At 24.9% G+C, this 20,365-nt stretch overlaps 1 long non-coding RNA gene across 2 annotated transcripts in view; it reads left to right on the forward strand.

Moving 5' to 3' along the window:
- Positions 1–16,704, forward strand: part of LOC129615254 (uncharacterized) — a 74,363-nt gene extending 57,659 nt beyond the window's left edge. For both annotated transcript variants that reach the window (XR_008697443.1, XR_008697442.1), the window contains exon 3: positions 16,232–16,704. This is a non-coding gene — a long non-coding RNA (uncharacterized LOC129615254). The remainder of the gene's footprint in view (positions 1–16,231) is intronic.
- Positions 16,705–20,365: the final 3,661 nt, after the last annotated feature.

The following is a 20,365-nucleotide window of genomic DNA, read 5'->3' on the forward strand; positions in this document are numbered from 1 at the left end:
ATGTATGTAATGCAGATAAATATGTAAGTGTTTATGAATATATCCCAAAATACAAAGAAAATTACTATCAAAGATCGAAAACTCAAAAAAAATATATTCTTACATACATAAGTGCACTTTATTTTTCTACTAAGAAATTCAGAAATTCCGTTGATTCAGGTTTGATCACACAATTTGGCAACTCCTATCATATTTTATGTGATTAAAAATTATGTGTGCTTAGGTAATGAATATAGTGAGTTTCTAAATTATTTAGTTACAAAATTTCTGCAGTTCATTCTACTAACAAATTAATCAAAGAGTAAATTTTCACAATCTTAGTGAAATTGAATCTTTACTGTAACACAATGTTAGTATTTTTTGTATATACATATGTATGTAAATAAATGGAAATTATATGTAAATATGGCAGTACTTTATACTGGTATCGCTTAATTCTTTTGTAAATTTATTTTTTTATTATTACTTTTCTTTTTATTTTAGTTTTCTTTGGTGGAAATATAGAAACACATCTTCAAGTTTCTTTTCTTGTTTCTTTAACTTGATCTCATTTCATGTTTACTTTTTGCCATGCCTTTGTCACTAAATTCCATATGTTAACTTTTTGTTTCATATATGTAAATATAGATGTGTGTATGTGTATGTGTCAATATGTTAATGTACTCTATTTTATTCCATTTTCGAGACAATGATTATTCTTTCTCTTCTTCTATATTACGAGTATTATACGCTTTTCAACAGAATATATAACGGTAAAATAAATGTATATAATAACGAAACTGTAGGTATTTTTCTTTTGGATTTGTTTTTTTCTTTTGCATCACGATTTTATTGTATTTAAATTACAATGACTAAAAAAATAAATTTGAAAATTATACAGAAAAAAAATTTAAAGTTAGAAAAAAAATTTTTTCCACCGATTTTTAAAATAAAATTTAAAAGTAGTAAAATTTCTTCAAAATTTTCTGGTGGCTGCAATATAGGCTGTGAAATTTCATTCAATAAGCATTATAAGAGTATTTTATAGATTGTGGGTTGACAACTAAAATTTCTGATTTGAAATGTTAATTAAAACAAGCTTATTGTTTAAATAAGAAGGTTATAACACAAAATTTATGACAATATAGATTATTGTACAAAAGACGATTAATTTTAGCTTTTAACATAAGTTGACTTCATTTTAATTCTTTATCTAACATACATGACGTAAATTTTACCTTACGTTTTAAATGTTATTCTTCGTCGGTTGTTCCAAAATCTTTCAAATTTAATTCAAAATTTAAATGAAACGTCTGTAAATTATTCGGAAGACGAAGAATGATTAAGAATATGGTATAAAAGTAGAATTTGGTATATGTTATCTAAAATTTTTCTTCAGAAAACCCTGAAATGCAGTAGAAGAAAACATTCATTTTTCGCAGAAACATGTTTGGTAATTGGACTACTCGTCATCTACGAATTTTGATTACGGTTGCATAAGTGTAATGCTGTCAAATAATCAAAAAAATAATTTACATATATAAGAAAACATGAGCTGGTACAGTCAACTGTATCTTTTCTCGTTTTATATTAATAAGAAAGTGTACACAAATATTTTATGTAAATTTTTATTTAGAATAAAACTGTACAAGTTATAGATTGTAAGACTTACTTCCTACATTTTGAGGGTATTTTATGTACACATTATCATCTAAAATATTGTGTAGAATAATATTTATTATAAAGCACATATAATATAATTATAGTACAGCACATGAAAGTTGAATTTTCCCGTTTAGAATAAAACGAAACCTACTTTATATGCTATACTCATACCATATATGTATACTCATACAATATATTGGCGTATACGTATACATAGTACGTACATATTACGTTCTTGTGTTATGTTTCTTCGAAGTACATTAATGAAAAATTTAAATTGTACATAAAATAACAGCAAATCGCGTACAAAATAAAAAAAACACAAAAAAAAATAAATTATAAATAAAATAGAAATAAATACAACAAACAATACTAAAATAAAAATGTAGAAAATGTGTTAAGAGAGAAATCTCATCCTGTTCACCTATATACATACATTTACATTGTATTTACTACGTCATGATTCACATACCCACAAACCCATACATGCAAAACTTACATATTCATATCATTTCAATTCTCTGTGATTCGCTGTAATAAAACATATAGTCGAATTGAATTGTGAAGTAAAATGAGCAAGAATAAGAATTTAAAAACAAACAAAATACAAAAAAAAAAGGCAAAACGCCAGGATATTGTATTATTACCGTTATTTTACTTTTATTTGGTTTTGTTACCAGCATTTTTTCCTTTTATTGTTTTCTTACTTTTTTTTATGCTTGTGATTACAGGAAAATTTTGTTTTCTATTGCTGCTGTTTTTATTTTTTGTTTTCGCGTTGTTGTGGGAAAATATCATTTTTAAAAGATATAAATAGGACTTTTCTTCTATTATTCCTTTTTTTTCCACATTTTTTTTTTAAATATTTTCTTTTCTCTTTGCAATTTAATAAGGCTCTTATATAAAATTTGAAAATACAAAAAAAAAAATGTATAGAGGAATTTTAAATTGAAATGAATGAAAAAAAGGCATTGTACAGCTTCATAAAAACAAAATCCAACACAAACACAAAAAAAAATATTAAAGAGAGCAATAACTTTTCTTTTATTTTTCAAATAAATTTAGGATTATTACAAGGCCGATTACAAGGAGTTTTTTTTAATTGAAATATTACAAAAAAGAAAGAAAAAGAGAAATATGGAATTTTTATCGAATAATTTACATAGAAAATAAAATAGCATAATTTTCTTTGAAGGTCATTTAGATTTTCCATAATTAGACATTGTTCGACTAATATGTTTAATGCATATAACATTTACTAAATGATCATCAGTAATTAGTAAAAACGGAGGCATAAAATATTCAATTATTTTGGTTCAATAATAAATAAGAACACTGAATAATTAATGAGGGTAAGATTAATAATAGGAGAAATAGCTCACATAACCTATACACAAATAAAAAAGTTTTGAATTCAAAATGTAGTTGACCATTAAGAGTCAAGTTTGAAATGTAAACCCTATGAAAATCTATTGAAATAATTTTCTTTTACGAAATCAATCCCAGGAATGATATAAGAGAAAAAGCAATTTTTTTTCAAAAAAGACATTAACGCAATAATTATTTTAATGGTAAGTTGTGAGAGATGGAATTTAAGAAAAATTTTTGTTTTAGTGAAATTCAATAACTTTGTCGATACTGGTAAACCATTCATATTTGGTTTTAATTTATTCGAATTGCCGTGTCGGAGTAAAATTATTCTGAAAAATAGATATAAAACCAATATGAAATTGCTGTCAGGTATTTTTACAGAAGGAGGAAGAAAAGACATTAAGACAAATCAGAGTCAACTATGTTATCTATTTGTCAGAGTCAACTATATTATCTGTTTATCATAGGCGATAATTTTTTGAAAATTTATATTTATACGTTACAAACCTTTCGGTGAAATTGTGCTCGAGAAACTTAAGCTTTATAATTTGATTATAGAAAAATTTTATGATATTTATATTTAGGAACAATTTTTTAATAAAATTCTATTACATTAAATTGATATTTATTTAGAAAATTAGTAAAAATTTTTTATTCGAATATCCTTTTAAATGTTATGTCTCTATACAAATATACGTAAGTATATGTATATTGCGTAAGCATCACAAATTCAAAAACGAAAGAAAATATACGATAAAATCTTTACATATAAAACCAAAATTAAATTCATTTCATCTTTGAGTTATAATGACGACAGCGACGACAATGGCAGCATATAACCTTGTCAAAATATTATTATGGCAGAAAAAAAAATTATAATTTTAAGAATTGTCGTGTATAATAAAAAAAAGAATTTGTTTTTTCTTTCTTATTTTCATTATTATTTTTTCAAAAAACTGTCTGTCAAATGTTTTCACGCTCAAGAGAAAGAAAAGAAAAATGATTATTGATTACCGATTCGGAGGTTTCCCATTTTTTTTGATTTTTTGTTTTTATTTTTGCATTTGTGCCATTGAAGGATGTTAAGTTAAATATTTATTAGAAAATTATTTATAGATTATACGTGCCTGATTTTATTTGCTAAGGCTTTCAGACGCAATACATGTCGTATGAAATACTTATGTACACACTTGTGAATATACACGACGTAATACATACGTAAAATTCTCATACAAAATTTTTTCTTTTGAATAACGCAATATTATTATTGCTCGTATGTACATATACATACGAAGTGATTTAAAATTAAATTCTTAAAATTGGGGTTGAAAATAAATTTTTGATGAATTGATTTAAAAATTTTCTCATTAAATTGAATAAGGAAAATTAGTCAATTTTTCAAATCATTTACGATTTACAATATAAATTTTATAAAATTTTCATAATTAAAGCTTATATAAATCGTATTTGAATCACATAGAAAAAATTTGCTTTTAAAAGTAGGTGTAGGGTAGGTGTACACATTTGTATTTACATTTTTTAGATAAGTTCAATTATTCTTACAGAGTGTACACATATAAATTCAATATAGTATAAAAATATAAATACGAAGAATTAATTCAACAAATAAGAATTTTCGGAAGGAAAAATCTTAAATTTAAAGTTTAAAACAAAGCAGGAAAATCTAACATAGGTAAAACAAAAGCAGAAAAGTTAGTATGAAAAAAATAAAAGGTCAATTATAAATAGATGTAAAAGAAAAATTAAAAGCAAATAAGAAAATAAGTTAAGAAACATTGATATAACCGAAGAGATTTGAAGTCGAAATCTATAAATGGACTCCTGTTCCAAATAACAATTAAACCTGTTTTTAGGATCTAAAACACATCTCTCTAAAATTTGCTAATTTCTGCCCGAATATGTGTGAAACTATATCAAATAAAGCCGCTGTACTGATGGATTGCTTTAGGAAGCAAAGGCCGCTGTACTGTGCTGTGCAGGTCGCGTTATTAAGTTATTATTTGTAAGATATTCTGACAGTTGTCTAACATGTATATATGTCAATTATTATTTTGTCAAAAGTTTTGATGCCATTGAAATTAACCTTTAATCATTTATGCCATTTTCATCTCTAATTTTCTTATAAATCGGTATTACTTCATTTGTTTTTAAATAGTCTAGTATGATTAACTTCATTATCGGTTTATCTTAGTTTTAGTCTTGATGAGGACAGGTTGTTTATTACTTTAACTTTTCTCGTTTTGCTCATTTTTAAAATCATAATGAGTTTTTTTAGTGATTTTTAATATTTTGGTTTTGTTTTTTGAAAATTTTCATTAAAGAATTAGCAAATTGAGTCTATTTGAAAAATTTATTTGTATACGTTGGGAAATTAGGTAAATGGTTGTGCAGATGACTGTAATAATAACTGCTTTCATGACTTATAAGTACATTTTGTGAAAGTATTTTCGAAAGTGTACAAATTGCTGGCATGAATTTGTTACCCGTTTTAACTCATGCATCATTTTGTCTAGATTCAACACGTTCAAACTGAACTTATTTTAATTTACATTGAGAACTCGTAATTCATGAAAGTAATTGAGGTATGAGTAATACTGCTTCCCAGTTCAAATTACCTATCTTGAATACCATTCAATCAATGAAATCTAGGTCTAGCGTATTATTTTAAAATCAATTAAAAATTTATTAAAACTTCCGAAATTCGAAATAAAAATTGAATTTTTAAAAACACGCGCAGAAAAATTTTTTTCTTCTGACAAATTTATAAAATGCTACCTCCATAAGTAAAATGGGGTGAAAATTTTTAAAACCTTTTAGTTGTAATAAAAAAAAATAAAGTCAAATCCTTTTATTGACGTAAAATTACCCACGTTTTTTGTTATTTTAATTCATTAAATCGTTTTACAAATTGGTTTTTACTTCATATAATAATTTCTTTTTATGGTTTTAGGTTTTTTTTTGTTTGCCAGATTTTTTTCTCATTTCTTGACTGCGAGTAAATTGAAAGAGACCGCAAACAAAAGTGTCAAAATTTTATTTTCACACGTTACTGATTTTACACACGAAGAATTTTTTTACCTTTTCAACACATTTTTTTTGTTTTTTGTTTTTTTTTTATATTGTGGTTGTCAAAATTACCGTATTATTTCTATTAATAAATTCTTTTAAAAGTATAAAAAAATTTTGGAAAAAAAAAACGCAGTATCCTTTAAAAAAATTTGTCCTTGGAGTCTTAATAGTATTACAATTTTTTCCTCTTTTGAAATCTACCTCTATATTTCGGCATTCTCTAAAAATTTTGATCCTAATTTTGTTTTTCTTACTTTATTTTTTGATTGTTTTTTTTTTACTTTTAAGCCAATTTGGCAAAAAATTTAAAAGTTTTTTTTTTCATTTTTTTTCCCATAAAAAATCAAGAAAAAAATTTTTTATATAAAAAAAAAATTCTTGAAATAACTTTAATTTAGCATAAGAAATTACTGATACTTAAATCAGAATTTACAAAATAATTCTAGATATTTGCAACTTACTATATTTTGCCACAATCAAGTTGAACATTGGAGTATGAAAAATCTCATTTTAGCATTTTCAACCACTAACACACAAGAAAACAAAGAGAGCCAATATAACGAAGAAATTGTTTATTTAAGGGAGGACGCACAGGAAGGGGGGAGGGAACAAGAATTCAAGTTAAAAAAAGGGTTTTTCTTTTTCTTACGTACATATTAGAAAATTTATTCAAGATCTAAAAAAAATATTAAATGGAAAAAATGAAAAATATTGAACCCTTTTTTTGTGTTTTTTTTTGTTTTTTTGGTTTCTTTTCCTTGCCTTTACAAGACTTTTTATTGAATAAATATTGTGTTTCTGGTTACTTTCTCTTCAATATTTACTTTACATGTTTGTTTCATTCTCTTTTGACATTATTGCCTGATAAACTTAAAGAAAATATTTTATATTTCTCACGAACGAGAGTTCGAAAGGGCAATAATTGATTAAAATAAAAAAATTCAATATTTGACATTTCTCAGAGATTTTAAAGAATTAAAATTCCGTCTTTGACCAATCTTGCTTGTATTTTATCGATTGTAGGTGTGCATTACATTTAAAATTTCATATTTTTAGAAAATTCAAATTCAAATATTGTTTGAGAATTTCGAACTCTTACATTTTTTTGATTTATTAAGTGTTAAAATTGAATGAAGAAATTTTGTAAGTTGTGCTACATTTTGAGGAGAATTTTTGTCCACCCTGGTTTATAAATGGAAATTTACACAATTTGATATATTCATGGTGTGCAGTCTCTCATATTTACGTTCAATTTCTCATTCAAAAAGTTTTGCTGTAGCGGCCAAAAACGGAATCGGGGTTATTATGATAAATTAGTTTTTATATAATTCTATATTAAATATTAAAAGTATATTTGTTATTTATTAAGTGTTTTTACCGAACGCATTGTATACGCGAACTTCACATGTCGAGTTTTCGGTGGAAATACATTTCTCAATTTCAGTATGTGAACGCGAGTACCTCGAATTCCACTGAACCAATTCCAATAAAAATTAATATGTACATGAGTTTATTTTGGCGGCGTCACGGATTGATCAACTTTTGGGATATGGGCCTCTGAAATAGACTTTTTATAGGAAAATTTTTTGATGATGGTCGAATTGAAATGCTAATGAAGTTCATTAACTCAAGAGTTATATTTTTAGGTCTAAAGATATTTCATCATTGTTTAGAAATTTGTTTTTTGACAATAAAGTGCACAAGATCGAGGTCATTTAAAATAGCAAATAAACTCATTCTTTCCGATATTATAATTGGCTGTTTTCTCTAGTTATTCGAGCTTCAAAGACTATTTTTTCTAAAATTTCTTCCAATTTATATTGTACTTAATTTTTTGTCAAAAAGTCGGGAAAGTTACATTTAGTTTGTTCATTTATTTTTGTAAAAAATTATCGGCAAAGAATTGAATATACGAAAAGAAAAGAAGATTAAAAAATTCAGAAGAAAATCAAATAAGATGTGGGCTTAGAAGAAAAAAGTGGGCGTGCAGGAATAGTAAAAGACAAAGCTCATAACGGAAAATCCGAAAATTACTTCATTTTCACTTTTTTTGGGTAAATATTATAAAAACAAATAGTATAAAAATTCCTTTTCCTTATATTATTTATCCTATTTTATCCTTTTGTTGTTCATATAATAATACCCGTTTACTTGTTTTTCTCTTTTTATATTTTCCTACAATTTTTATCTCTTTTACTCACCATCTACCACAATATAATATCTTTAGTTTGTTTCTCTGAATTCGGATAGAATTTAATCTTATATTAAAAAAGAAAAACTCTTTTCAAAATACATTTATGTATATACATGTGTTTATGTATACAGATGTACCTGCATATATTTTGAATTTAATAGAATATTTAATAAACATGTAATACCAGAGTCGGATTAATCTTTTTTTTGTCATAAAGGTTTTATTCCGTCTAAGCGTGAAAATTTCATTAGCTTATAACATTTTTTAGTAAACTAAATGCTCCCTTGGCAATATTTTGCAATAATTGTATAATTTTAAAATAAAGATATTTTGAATTAGTCTCCATTTATAAATAGCCTTATTTACATTAGAACTCTCGCGCTTTCAAAAATTTTAAATATAGCAGTTTCGATTCGGTAAAAAAGAACGGTTTTACACAATATTTAAGTCTAGTGGATGGGTTTTGAATGGAAAAAAAGCTAAAATTGTAGGGGCAATTGAATTTTAGTAAGCAAAACGAAAGTACGACTTGAGGTCTTATTCATGGCATTCCTTAATCTTTCAATTGTATTTTCAATGCTCGTATCAATTTTCTTTGGCATTCGTTCCAGCTATTATTCCGTTTAAAAAGTTGTTTGTAAAGAATAAATTGGAATTGTTTTTAAAGAGAAGTTAAAACAGGATGGTCTTTAAAAATAATACACTTTAGCTTTAACTGATCAAAACACAAAAATCTTATACTAGATTAGTGAAAAATCCAGTTAAATATGAAACAACTGATAAGATAATCTCGTAATTAAGTGTTTAATTATAATTTGAATTATAATTTAATTTGATTAACAAATTTTATATTTAACTTAGACTTTCACAGCTCGGATTTACAATTTATTTGCTTAGTCGTTTAATTTACAATTTTGTTTAAGATTGTAATGAGAATCAAAGCAATTTCGGCCACATTATATGCAAATACTTGCTTCTGATAGACTTAGAAAACGTAGGAACTACTTATTTGACATTCCACAGCCCACGTACGTATTAAAGTATATATTACTTTTAACTTAATTAAGCTTGTAGGAGAGACAACTACCATAATGAAATAACATTCTCAGACATTTTTCTTTTTCTTATACCGATTAATACTCTGTATAGCTTGACAGAGAAAAACAGTAAATACACATGTAACAAATATTTTTTCTTAGAGGCAAAACAAAAGAGAAAAATATTTTTTATGTTTTATCATAACATAAACGGTAAATTTGGAAAAAATGTATCTTCCTTTATGTCTGATACTACAAAATAAAAAAGTAAAACAAAGTTACTAAACATATAAAATTAAAATGGTATGAAGGAATAAGAAAGCGGAGAAAAATATTAAAGGAAACCTAAGAAAATGAAGATGTTCAATCGATAAAACAAGGAAAAGGATGAATGCCATCAAGAAAATAAAAAAGGAATTTCCAAATAACTGGAGATTCTAATAATAATATCTATAATTGTATAGAATAAACAACCTATACAAACGTGTGGGCATGTGTATGCGGGCTCATATTAAGGGAGTTGAATTCGATAGTTTAGGGGATTTGTTGTTTGGTTTTTTCCATTTTTCTTTTTTCTTGATTATTTATACATCTTGTTAACAAAATTTGAAATTCAATGTCAGTATGAGATTTTTTCGATACACCACCTCATTATAAAAATAAACAAAAAGAGAAACTTTAAGAAAATTTGAACAGGGACGTTTTTTTTTTCTCAATTTTACATGTAAACAATTTTAAAAGAAACATCTTTATTGAAATAAAGAAGGTCGCTTGAAGGCGAAATTTAAAATTTTATAAAATTTTCAATAAAATATAAAAATATAAATTTTGAAAAATAATATTATTTTTGTAATAAAACAAAAAGCGAATCGAAGTAAATAGAATTTCTAAAATCAGGATATCTATTTAAGGATATTTTATATTAAATGGGAATTTTGAAAAATATTTCAGCAGAAATTAAAAAGTGAAAATAACCTATTTTCAAACAAATCCTTTTAAAGGTTAAATTTAATTTTGATGAACTTGAAATTAAACTTAATTTTAGGAATTCTTAGTTAAAATCATTATAGATTCACAACCAACGCCTTGTTATTGTAGCGAACCGAGAGGAAAATTTTTAACTACTCCAAATTTTTACTCTTTAATTTACAAATGAAAGTTATAACTTAAAAATTGGTTTTGATTTCGCTAAATAAATTTTCTCTTAAAATTAAAAGTTTAAGTAAAAGTAATAAAAAATTTGATCAAAGGAGAAATTGAACAATGACAACTAATTTTTACAAAATTTTCAAATTATGAACTTAGAGGCACATCTTACACAACACAGTTTTCCTTTCCTTCTTCTTCCGTTATAATATTTTGGTAAAATATGGTATTTTTTTCGATACCAAAATGTCCAAGTATATGCACTTTCTCCTAAAGTGCGATGAAATTTTATTCGTTTTAAAGAAATTTGTTTTAATATTTGTGATCCTTAAAATGTCAACAAAAGTATTTTAAAATGCGAGACGACATTATTTGTTTAGTTTTAATTAAAATCATTATTTACTTGCATTTCTTATTACAATTCTATTTTAAAATAAAACAGAAAGAAAAATTAATTCAGAAATCCTTTCCTAAGGCAATTTGAATTCTAAACGAAATTTTAAATTGAAAGTTAATGGAAATATAAAAACTTGTTCAATATTTTGAAATATACACATATACCCATGTATAAGGTCTTCTATTTTCTGTATGTGTGTACATATATTATGTAAACAGTCATATAAAACTTCTCTTTTATTGTTAAAGGATATCAAGTAAAGAAAATACAGGTAATGTTCCTTATTTCATATTTTTATTTCTATGTTATCTATCTGATTTGATTTAAAATTGAGAAAAATTTTTGAAATTGTTTTATAATTCGAAATATTTCTAAAAATAACTTGTGAGACTATAAAAAATATATTAACCCATTTCTATCAAAAAACTAATAAATATACAAAAAAAAACAAACAAATAAGAAAAATAAGAATAAAATGAGGGAAAAATATCCCTATAGAAAACATAACATATGATTTTCAAAGAAAAAAGCAAAATGAAAAAAAACTTGAAATGAAATTTAATATTGGAAACTATGTTTAGCTACTTAAGATATCTCAATTTCTCCAGATTCTTTATTTTTCTACTTCACTTAGTTTGCATGTTTCATATTCTTTATAAATTGTAAATATATATACTTACACACATTATACAATATATTACATTTAAACAAATATGAAAACTTTACAAATTTAAGGGTTAACATATCTTCTTAATATACATATCAGATTGCAACTTTAAACATTTGCAAGATTACAGTTATTATTTTGGAATTAATTGAAGTGTGCTCATCCAATAACATGAGCTAAAACGTGTTTTATTTTATTATAAAGTTAATTGTATTTAAGGGAAATATGAGTATTTAGGTGAAAATTAAAAAAGAATAATGGAAATAACGTTTAAACCACATGTGAAGCTATATCGAAATAAAACTTTTTAATAAAGAAAGTTTTTAGCACTTGCGAAAAAGGATTTGATTTGTTCTTCCACCGTGGCATAGCCTAGTTGGACTTTAAAAAATAAAATTATTGTTAAAATTAACCGTTGCCTTAAACTCTAAATTTGTGAAACAGTTTTTGCTTCTCGACGATAAGCTGCAGAAGTTTAAAATTTTATCTGATTTTAGATACTAATAAACACTTGATATTGCTTAAAGAACAATTATTTCTTCTTTGGTCTACTCTCGAAATTTCTTAAATTTACATTTTTGGCAGCTCATATTTCTGAAACTGTAAGCTTTTCTAAATTTCCATGAATGTGGAATGCTAACGGTATATTTCATGCTATCAAAAAATATAATAATTGTTCTTAGCTCACTTTCTAAACCGTCTTATTCAACTATTATGTTAATGCTTCTTTCATTTTTTTAGTTCATCCCAAAAGTATGCAACATTTTTATATACAATTGGGTATGCCAATGAAACTAATTCATATAATGTAGATTGCTTTTAAAAAAAGTATTTTCTTTTGATGAAGGGTAAAGTGCAACTTTACAAACCATTGGTTCCTTCCAACCCCTTGCTAAAATTATTTTAAATTCTGTGCAAATGAAAGTAAATTCAGAAATCTTAAAAATTTAAAATGGCAATTTACGAGCAAATTGAATAAAATGGTAGGATTTTAGTTTGGATTTCTTTAGGAATTTTTTATTTAAATTTTTTCATTAATGGAAAGTATTAGAGCATCAATTTCAGTGTTCTCAATATAAAGCATTTTTCTTTATTACAATCAACTTTATATTAATGTTAGGCTTTAAGTAAGAAATTCCTGCAAATTTTTAAAATGAGTTGTATTTTCTAAAAAATGAGTTGTGTTGAAAACCTCTGAGCTATATTGTATAATACACCTTGAGTTGGTAAAAACAAATTATTCGATATGCTGTGTTTTGGTATAATAAGATCTCATAAGAAACATATTCCTTTATAATTTTTAATATCAGTTATTTTGGTTTCTAATAGAACAAGATTTAGTATTGTTTCTTAGCTCAAAGGCCGTTATTAATTTACTAATACTTTGCAAATACATTTTTTTTTCTTGTAACTTTCTTGTATAAACCAAAATAGAATACAAATTAAATTATAAGCAAATTATTTTACTATCAAATTAAAAAAAGAAATTGTTTTAAAGAATTGAACAAATTATATTGCGTGCGACCCTATAATTTTTAGGCTACTCTTAGAATTATCTTTAAGACTAAAGGCAATTTAAAGATTTCCGTTCAAGCAAAAAAGCGTTCAAATTCAATGGTGTCAAATAAAAACGTCTACTTTATTCAATTTCTCATTTCCAATTTCAGCTACTCATATTACTATCTAATCTGGAAACCTTAACCATATTTATACATAAATTTCTATATTATGTACAGTTTTTTTTTATTTTTCTTATTTAAAGTTCAATTTTTTATGAAACCAATTTTGGATTTTCTAGACGAAAAAATTCCTACATGAGTATAAGAAAACTTTTTAATATGGTAAGAAAATAATATAAGAAGTAACAAAAGAAGAAAAAAAAAAGAAATAACAGTACAGAAGAATGATAATGTTGTAATAAAGAAATTGTGGGAGGGCAAAAAAACATACACGTATAAATAAAAATAATAACAAAAGAATAGAAGAAATATAGGGAATAAAAAGAAAAAAGAAGAGAGAAAAAATCAAAGAAAACAAAATCTGTGAGAATCTGAATCACAATAGGATTTGACTACTTACCTTGGGATATCTTTTAGTATTTCTAAAACGTTTTTACATATTATTCGTTTTCTATTTTCCTTTTCGATATTTTATTCTGCTCGGTTAACAATACTACGTACCTATACAATATTTTATATACATGTATGTATTTGTCATATCCCCCCTTCTATTCTTTTATTTCTAATAAACTTATTTCGATATTCATTCACTTACAACATTTTGTATTATTTTTCCTATATTGTGTACATATCAAATTTTTTATTTCACATTTGAGAAAGGTTCCTTTTTTTTGTGAATTCCTTATGCATATTTTCATTTTTCATTTTCATCCTACACATGTATGTACCCATGCAAAGTTATTTTGGTGAAATTATGTAGGTATACTTATGTATAAATATCATATTGTATTACATAATACATATTATATACACAATATGTACATATTGATAGGTAATATGTCTGTTTTATTGTTACCGAAGGGATTCATTTGAAATGAATTTATAAAAAAAAAATATTATTATAAAATGAAAAAAAAGGCGAATATGAAACGTTTAAAAATTATAGATAAATTGAAAAACTGAATTAGTTATGCCGCTAAAACATAGGGTAAATATTATTTTGCATGCTCTCAAATTATATAATTAATTGTACCTAGCTACGTTATGCATCTTCATTATAATATACGATGTGATTGTAGCCAAATAATTGGGTTTGTAATTTGATTTAATATTAATAAGAAATATTCTCACTCCAGCCAAAGGAAGTGTACATGTGGAGGCAATTATTTAAATATAGACACAATATATCGTACATTGGGAAGAATAATGGAACAACACAAAAATATAATTTCGACTTCCAGAATTTAAAGTATTTATAACTGAGTGTAAATTAGTAACAAAGCTATTTCATACTATTGGTGTAAAACTATTCTACAAGTTTATGAATAAATTTTCTGTATTATTTTGTTACAGGAAAGTTTTATATATTAAAGTGTAATAGTAATAAAAGCAAGTTTGCTACTCTGCATTATGCCTTATGTTATTGTTCTCGCTAATGTGCAATATGTACTAATTTTAGGTAATTCAGAAAAAAAAGGTTGTGAAGGGAATTAGCAGAAAATATTGACGACAGGGTTGGGACTTTGAGCGTATTTTTATCATAAATATTGTTTATTCGATATATTTTCAAAAAATTATCGATTTGTAGATATTTTCGATATTTCCAAATATCAATATAGTCAAAAAAAATTTCGACCTCAAATTTAACGACACTTTAAATTCGAATTTGACCAAATTATTAAAGTTATATCATCAAATTGGAAAAAAAATTAGAAGGCTATAGAATAAAAATCTTGGAGGAATTAAATTTTTAGTTTTAAAAATTTTTCTAAAGTGGTAAATTTCATATTAGCTTTTATATGAAACTTGTATGTATGTGTAAAAAGAAAATGAGAGTTTAAATTTTATAAAGTGATGAATGTAAATCAATACTCGTATTACTATAATGTTGTTGTCGAGAAAGTTAATTAGGAATGGACACAGAATGTTAAAAATACGAAGGTGAAAATAGTTTTAAAATGAAATTTTGAATATGATTAACAATTAAATGCCGGCAAAAAAAGTATCGATATGCCGACATATTGTAATTATGAAAATATTGAGCAAATATAATAAAATCATATAGATAGGAATATTTTGTGTATAATTTCTCAACCCTGTACTAAACAATAAGTGATTTACTGAGTGTATTAGATCAAGAGGAGTTCTGAAGCTGAGAATAAAAACTCCTAAGAGCCTGGTGAAATTCACCAATTTTGTACATCATTTTGCGTTTACGAAATTTTTTTTTACCTTTTTGTGATTTAATATTATTTTAATAATATTCAATGCAATTTGTTGAATAAAGCTAAAATTAATAAAGAAATTATATTTATGTAGGTATATAGCAAGATTGGTGAATCGTATTTGCGTTTTATATGACACGTTTGTTTCACGTCTTTAGAGACCCATTTCTTAATTCATTCACAGAATATACTGTACAAATATTCACAATCTTGAATTTACATAAGCTCTAACATTGAAACTACTCTTTAAGGTTTGTAAAATTTACAATTTATAACAAGATGCAGCCAGTTAGTCAAAATTAATAATTATAGTTACATATTATTAATATTATTGACTTTATTTCTAATTATTGAAGCATATGAACTTTAATTTGGAAAGACCTTCTTGTGATATATTAATAGATTTATTATAATGATGATATCATTGTTTTCGGTTGGACTTGAATACAATATTTTGATTAAACAATGGAATGGAAAATAATTAATTAGAATTTCCACTAGATACATTTTGTTCTTCCTTGATGTCAAAATAACAAGATTATTGCATTACTGCGTTATTATAATTTGAAAATGTCAATAAATCAAAAGCAAAAAAATTATTGTTCCCGATAAATTTTCTCTCTACAGAACTGCAACATTAAATAACATATAAATAAGAATAGCCCATAGTGATACTTTAAACTTCCTGCAGTTCTTTGTTGAAAACTAATTTTACACTGTTTTCATATAAATTTTGAGAATAATGAATATGTAATAATAATTTTTATTTTATATTTTCCAGGTAAGCGATTGATTCAAACAATTTACATTATGTAAGTATACCTAGTTAAATTGTAATTTTCAATCATTTTTTAATTATTTTTACTTCAACCAGTTAGAGAAAAGAAATTCCATTGAGGAGAATAATGGAAAAATGTTAAAGAACTTCGAAGTAAATAATGTAGAATAAAGATTTTTAGATATTAAATTTGATGCGACCAACATAGTAAATGTAGACACTCATCTTGTAAGAACAGTGTTAAGCTATTTAATATGAATTTCGTTTAAATTATGTGCATATGTCGTACATATAACGTATTATGATTAGAGATAGAAAGTTCCCGCAAAAATATGCATGGAACTATGCTCCTTATAATGAAGAATAATATTCATTCAAATGTGCTACAAAAATCATAAGTTATACAGAAAATATTTTGTCCTGGATAACAATTTTATCGCATTATTTGTAATGTAAAACTCTGCAACCAGTTTGAAAATTTCCACTTCATTATTTTCAATAAAAACTCAAATAGGTGAAAACATTTACTCTTCTTTCATTCTAGTTATTTGTCTTCAACTAAAATACTATTTCTCTCTTTCAGCATTTAAGTATAATTGAATTTTGTAATATATTTTGTAATGAATTTTGTAATAAATTGAGTACTTATTTAGTATTTTATATAGTATTTTGAAAAATGATATTAAAATTTTAAGAAATAGTTTACCTTTTTTCGGTAGAAAATTTATTTGAATCTACTGACAGTCATAGTTTGAGTCAATATGTGGCTTAAACAGTGTTACCGCTCTGTTTATTTTGCGTTAAGTTGAAAAGCTGTTGAAATTAACTTGAAAAGCGTTAAGCTGAAAGGAAAGTTGTTGAAAATTTTCACTGAAATTGGCATTTATTTCTACGAATGTTAAACTTTTCTCTTAAAAAGAGTAATGAACTATGCATATTGAATTATTCAGAATTGTGGTCAGAGTAATTAACTTAGAAATCATAATTACTTTATGAATGAGAAATATATTGAATTCATTAAACAAAAGAAATTGTCTTTAAATAAAACTCTAATTTTTATAATTTCAAATTGACGAGGTCGTTTTCTGATTGACAATTAAAATATTTAAATGACAGCTGATCTATCTTAACAAATATATTTCTGGTATTACACCCATATTACAGTTTTACAATTGCATCGGGAAAAATTCAACAATTTTACTTTGTGATAGATAGCTTAACAAGGTACGATAACTGTCATATAAAACTGTCCTAATAGTTTGAATATTATTTTGTTGAAAACACAAAATTAACAAAAGTATTTTTAAGGAAACTTTAATAGCAAATTAATTTTTTTTTTGGAAGCGCCATTGTTTAAATATTTAAATAAAAATTTTCTTTTCAAATTTGTTCAATTTTCTCTGATTTTTCAATGAAATAAACTTGAAAATTTTATTAAAGGAAACCAAAAAAATTTTTCTGAAAAACAAAGAAATAAAATGAAAATATTTTCAGTTTGTAGTACAATAGTTAAGGTTCTTTATATTTAATATTAACTGTGGCACTTTAATTCCACTTGAAAAAAAATAATATTTACTTATTCACCAGGATTTTTGTTTTGGTAGGAACTTTATAAATTTAAAAATGTATAAGTATTCATAAATAGTTTTGTTCCACCTAAAATTGGTCAAGGTCAAAATTTTATTATGTTTTTTTTTCGTTTTATTATTTTAGGACATGATTAAAACAACACAAAAGATATTTATCTTTTATCGTTACTTTTATAGATATATTTTGTTCTTTTGTTTGTCATTCTCAATCCTCACTGCTATAATACTATGTTTACACGAAATGTGTATAATTATACATACATACATATAGTGTATATACTTATAATAGTGGAATAAATTTAAGTGAAACCCAAGGACATCCTTTTGTTTTATTTTTCCATTTTTCTTTTATGCCATTTCTCTAAATTATTTACTCTCTAAAATTATGTCCTAAAAACCATTTTTAAATATTTTTCAACAAAATGTATAAGTTTTACATGTATATACGTACATATACAGATTATATATTAATAATATACATGTATGTATGAATGTAACAGTTTTTACCCAAAATAAAAAAAAAAATTTTTATAAATAGAGATCCTGTCTGTCATAAGAATCCGGAACTTAATATAAAAAAATTGTGTACAACATAATAAACAAGAAAAAAATAGTTGTTTAGGGTGAGACTGGAAAGCAGTTGTCCCTGATATCTTAAGAACAATTGTTTTTTTAGTTAACAAAAAAACCAATAGGGTTTCTATTACTTTCCGAATTTTTTACGTAAATTTACTAAGCGTATGATATGCTAAGATTATAAGTATGTGTGATTTGTGTGGATTAGATTTTCTATTCTTAATTAGCCCTAGAGTCTATTCTCAAAAGCGAATAGATATTATAAACACGCACAACATGTTGACCCAAGAGGTCATATGAATTATGGAATGATTGTATAGGTTGAACCTTAAAATTAGTTTTCTTTTTGTTTTTGTTCGGCAAAAAATTTAAAGATAGTGCCGGATTCATCTGATTTACGAAACCTTCTGTTAAATACGACAAAAATATTTTTTAAAAGTCTGTGCTCGAACCTATCATATAATTTTTCCAATATAAAAAAGATCTAATAAGCGTGAGGTAGGTATTTGGGCTACACAAATCGGAATATAAATATATGCAGATAAAGAACTGCGGCGATATTTTTTAGAAGACATTGTTAATAAAAACTTCAATTCCTTAAAAAATTTAAATTTCATAAATAGTCACACATTCAATGTACATGACCGAATAACCGTATAGTAGACATTTTAAAATGTAACATAAGTGTTCAATAGAAGAAGCTAATAATAAAATGGGTTTTCGTAATTTTTTTGGAATGAAATGCTGTTTTGCTTCTTATCTAATAAATTAATATATTTTTCAATATTCGATAACCTGAAAGCAATAGTGCGTGTATGCGTGCCCATACTATAGCCCTAAAATCGCGTTTTAATATTGAAAGTATATACAATAAAATGTGGTTATAAAAGTAAAAGTACTATATTTATCGCATCTATTAAACTAGTAATTTAAATAAATCGCTAATGATTAATTCCATTAGTCGGTGATTTTTTATTCTCTTATTTAAAAATAAAAAGAAAAATTTCTATTTTTATTTATAAAGTATATTTTAAAGGTACCTTATAGTCATAATGTTTCTAAATGTGAATATAAGAAGGCAATAATAGAACAACTTTTTACTTTATCAAAATTTTCAAGCTGTTATCATATTTTCATAAAGGACGTTCCATAATAAGAGAATCCAAGAAATAAAAATAACAAAACAAAAGAAAAAATAAAAATAATAATAAAATTCCAAAAATTATTAAAATCTCCATATTTTCCATATAGTGTGCATTAATACAAGTTTATACATAGACATTTTTATTCAGACATTTCTCCAGAGATTGAATTCAAAAGAAAAAAAAAATCAATAAGAAAGAAAAAATAAAGGCCTGATTTACAAGGACGATGATATTAAATTTTTCTTATTTTCCTTTTTCTTCTTCTTTAGTAAAGATTCTTAATAAGTTTTGAGTTTTAACTTTGATTTCTTTGTATGTATTTCTCTTTTCATAAACATTAGATTGACTACTAATTAATAAACGGACTCAGTTTGTAAAATGTTTCCAATCTATTTTACTTAAAGATTGAAGGTATGATTTTTAACATGACTATAACTGATTCGGCTTTCAAGGACACTCTATTATTGTGGTTTTAATGGTAATATTACATGAATTCAAACCATTATAAATCAAAAAATTTGAAAGTTTATATAAACTGAAAATGAAAAGCTTAAAATTTAGAGTATAAAATGTATTTTGCAATTATATGTAGTGCAAAATTCGGTATTTGTAGTTCAAAATTATGTTATCAAATTTCATTCTGATATGACAAAAGGCTGTTTATGCTTCTGTAGATTGGTAGATTTATACAACCGGGAATGTTTTCTGAGACGCGACCTATTAGGATATATTGTGCGCGCCCACTCGTGAGTGCGGCATATGCCTAACAACACACGCTCGAGGCAAAACCTCCTGATGAACTCAAGCAACTCTTTATGCTTACTAAC

Source organism: Condylostylus longicornis, unplaced genomic scaffold (genome assembly GCF_029603195.1).
Source record: "Condylostylus longicornis isolate FDR11 unplaced genomic scaffold, ASM2960319v2 ptg000135l, whole genome shotgun sequence".
Taxonomy (NCBI): Eukaryota; Metazoa; Arthropoda; class Insecta; order Diptera; family Dolichopodidae; genus Condylostylus; species Condylostylus longicornis.